General features: G+C 41.1%; 1 long non-coding RNA gene across 1 annotated transcript in view; it reads right to left on the reverse strand.

Moving 5' to 3' along the window:
• Positions 1-3779: 3779 nt before the first annotated feature.
• LOC110279261 (uncharacterized) overlaps positions 3780-3953 on the reverse strand; it is a 74351-nt gene continuing 74177 nt past the window's right edge. The window contains exon 3 of the long non-coding RNA XR_008007434.1: positions 3780-3839. This is a non-coding gene — a long non-coding RNA (uncharacterized LOC110279261). The remainder of the gene's footprint in view (positions 3840-3953) is intronic.

Here is a 3953-nt window from a genome sequence, read left to right on the forward strand (position 1 = left end):
ACATGGCATAACTGTGAGGCAGATTGCCAGATCTTTGACAACTGTCATAGTTAAGTACAAACACTCAGGAGTCTTTATAGAGAGTAGGCCAGTAGAAGCCGCATTGGAGGACTCTTGTGGCTGTTCGCTCACTTCCAAAATGTCCTCCATACTGTGATCCATGGCAGTGCCAGAGGATCTTATGTGCTTCTTCTTTAGGAACACATCTACGGATTACTCCGTCTGCATATCTCTTGAAGAGATATGGTTCATCCCAAAGATAGTACTTTGCATCTGTGATCAATTTCTTTGATTGTTGCCTACTGTACTCTTTGGGTATGAACCTCACTGCCTTATAGTTTGCAATGTCTGCAAACCATGGCACTTCCTGGATGGCAAAGAGTTGCTCATCCGGAAAGTTTTCAGAGATCTCAATAAGAGGGAGGGACGCCCCTTCTACTGGTTCTATTCCAGACAGGTGATCTGCTACTTGGTTCTCTGTCCCTTTTCTGTCGCTTATTTCTATATCAAACTCTTGCAGAAGCAACACCCATCTGATGAGTCTGGGTTTTGAATCCTGCTTTGTGAGTAGATATTTAAGAGCAGCATGGTCAATGTACACAATCACTTTTGATCCTATTAAATAGGATCTAAACTTGTCAATGGCATAAACCACTACAAGTAGCTCTTTTTCTGTGGTTGTGTAGTTCTTTTGTGCGTCATTTAAAACACGACTGACATAGTAAATGATGTGCAGAAGCTTGTCATGCCTTTGTCCCAATACTGCACCAATGGCAGGTCACTGGCATTACACATCAGTTCAAAAGGTGATGTCCAGTCTAGTGCAGAGATGACTGGTGCTGTGACCAGCTTAGCTTTCAGAGTCTCAAACGCCTGCAGACACTCCTTATCAAAGATAAATGGCGTGTCAGCAGCTAGCAGATTACTTAGAGGTTTGGCGATTTTTGAAAAATCCTTTATAAACCTCCTATAAAATCCTGCATGCCACAAAAAGCTTCTGATTGCCTTAACATGGGCTGGTGGTGGTAATTTTTTAATTACCTCTACCTTAGCTTGATCCACTTCTATTCCCTTGTTCGAAATTTTGTGTCCAAGTGTAACGACCCAACTCCCAGTATGCCATGGTCATACAAGAAGCTAAGTGTTACTAACTTATCCTTCCTAATTGTTATCTATTATTTAATATTTGAGCTTGTTCCTTGTTAGAGCGATGCCAATTTTTACGAGTAGTTTATTTTTTATTTGTTGCGGACGTTCAGGTAAAATAAACAAGCATATAATGAGAATAATAGAAAAGTGGCATAAAGAAACATAGAAACACAGCACATAATATACATCATGTACACAATAACAAAACATGTAGCGTTTACATAAGATCAAGTCAGTTTACATCCTCGTCGTCCTACGTAGCTAATATTTACACGACACTCCCAGGGCCTGGCCCATACAAAAAGCCGCTAAGCTGGCACCCAAGCTAGCCTAACCACTATATAGCTCCTAGCTCTCGGGTGTACTAACACAAGTGAGAGACTATCTATCCGATAATGTTAGACTAGAGTGTCATCAAAAGAATGCCCCTTCCGCAGTCAAACTATATCTACTCGTGGCCGTTCGGAGAATCACCGTGAGGCTCGTCCATCTCCTCATCCTGCTCTATCTCTATCTCAGGATCCTCCTCCTCCTCATCATCCGCAGCTACAACTATACCCTCAGATCCACCAGAAACACTGCTGTCACTATGTACAAAACCATTCGCGAGCACAGGTCCGTTCGCGTATATAGGAGCTACCCCACCGTCCGGTAGTGCCGGCTTATCAGGCTGTGGAAAGTCAGGGATCGGCTCAGGAGGAAAGACTACTCTGGTGGTATCACAGATACGTAGTCACCAGCTAACTCGGGCTCATCAGGAATGATAGGCTCAGGTTCCACCTCATTCAAAGGTTGAGCTGGTATAGGGTGCTCGGGATCATCAGGAAAAGGATGTACAGGTGCGTCAGGATGTAACCAGGATAAGGGAAAGTCGTAAGGAGCATCAGGGTCAAAATGCAGGCTAGACAGAGGATGTTGAAAGGCTCGATTAAGTAACACATATCGTCTAATACGAGGCTCCAATCCCATGATGAAGTAACTGTGATGTACCGGATCCTCGTAGACGTAAGGGTCCTCGAACTCATAGAAGATCCCGCCCGTCTCCATCTGAGGGGGAGGAAGGGAGAGAAAGGGTAAGAACTGGGGAGTTCTTAGTAGGGTCGAGGTTGGTAGTTACATTCATTTATTCGTTTTCGATTAGCAGATGGATATTAGAATACATTAAAGTAGTAAACAGTAGTTAAAATAGATAGGAAAACAGAAAACAGAACACAAACAGAAGAGTGCAAGAAAATAAAGCATAGACATAGCACTCAAGCAAACAAACATAAAGAAATAGATCAAACACAAGTAGGAATGCAACAGAGAGTAATGCGCAGACAAGAATGATGCATGTCAAGACCTAGTATAGGCCATGAGCTCATGTGTCGGTTGGCTGCCCGCAATCCCTAGTCCTAGTGCAGGTAATGAGCTCATTTGTCGGTTTCTACCCGCTCCCGACGTAACCCAGCATTACTAGCCGGATATGGCTTTCCTGTTGGCTATACCCCTGTGTACAGGAAATAACCCCTCTGCCACCACAGGGTCCACTGCACGCAGGAAATTACACATCTGCCACTGCAGGGTTGTATGCCGACACACCTTCTGTATACAGAAAATAACCCCTCTGCCACTACAGAAATGGAACAGGTGGTCACGGTACTTCTGTAGCAGGAAATAACCCATCTGCCTTACAGAAATAAAATATGGATCTGTACCGCAGGAAAGCATTTCACAGTGGTTGCACCATTATCTATCTGACTACTACAATGCAGTAGATGAACATATGGATATCTCTGAGGTTGCCTTAATGCAACAGATGACCTCTCAATAGGTTCTATACTCTTTATCATATTACTCTCTTCGCTTTGTCTCTTTATTCTGCTCTGTTTGTTCCTTTCTCTGCGCTTCCTCACTTTATTCTGCTTGCTCTATTTAACGTATGTATTTAAAGCTTATGTAAATTTCGATATGATTAGTTAGCCTGCCCCAAGTATAGATTCATTAAGTCTAGACTGAAACAGTTTAACTTTTCATATAATGCCTAACCCTATTCGCAAATCAAGAACTAACTATGTTGCCCTAGTTTGTTCACTAGTCTCTGTCTGTTTCTCTGTTGTTAAAATTTTACAGACTTTTTCTTCGATTTTTATCTTTTCTTCAACTTTTTATCTTTTCTTTATCTTTGCCTCACTAATATGTTCTTACCACACCCTAAGTGTTTCAAAAATTTTACTTCCTTGCCTTTTTTAAGATCTAAGGCCTGTTCTTCATTGTTCTTCATCACACTCAAAGTGTTCTTCATGTTCTTCATAAATTCTTCAAATTCTTTCTCTGTTTTTACCCGTTTTTCAGTCTTTTCAGCAACCGATTTTTACTATAATTCATAATAAATTAGCAGCAACTAAAACCTCATCTTTTCTACATGATTTCAACACAAATTGAACCTCAATTTAAGCTTAGGGTTTCGTTTTTCCAGCTGCCCAAGAACATGAACTTTAAAGCTTGAATTTCATCAAATTTCATCAAAATTTCACCAAATTTTCACCAAGAATCAATCACATATGCAACCAATTTTTAGCACAGATAAATAATACAACCTTCACACATCTCAAACACAAATAATCAAGATTAATTTCGTGACACCCTACCTGGTTTTTCTGCTCCTAATTCAATCAAACTTTCAGGTGGTCCTTAAGCACTTTTTCCTCCTAAATCACACCAAGAAAACATATATTTAACCATGTTTCCTTGAAACCGAATCAAAAGAGAGATGGTGCAGCCAACTCACCTTGATCCCAGCCTTGATAAGTCATATGATCATG

Source organism: Arachis duranensis, chromosome 3 (assembly GCF_000817695.3).
Source record: "Arachis duranensis cultivar V14167 chromosome 3, aradu.V14167.gnm2.J7QH, whole genome shotgun sequence".
NCBI classification, from domain to species: domain Eukaryota; kingdom Viridiplantae; phylum Streptophyta; class Magnoliopsida; order Fabales; family Fabaceae; genus Arachis; species Arachis duranensis.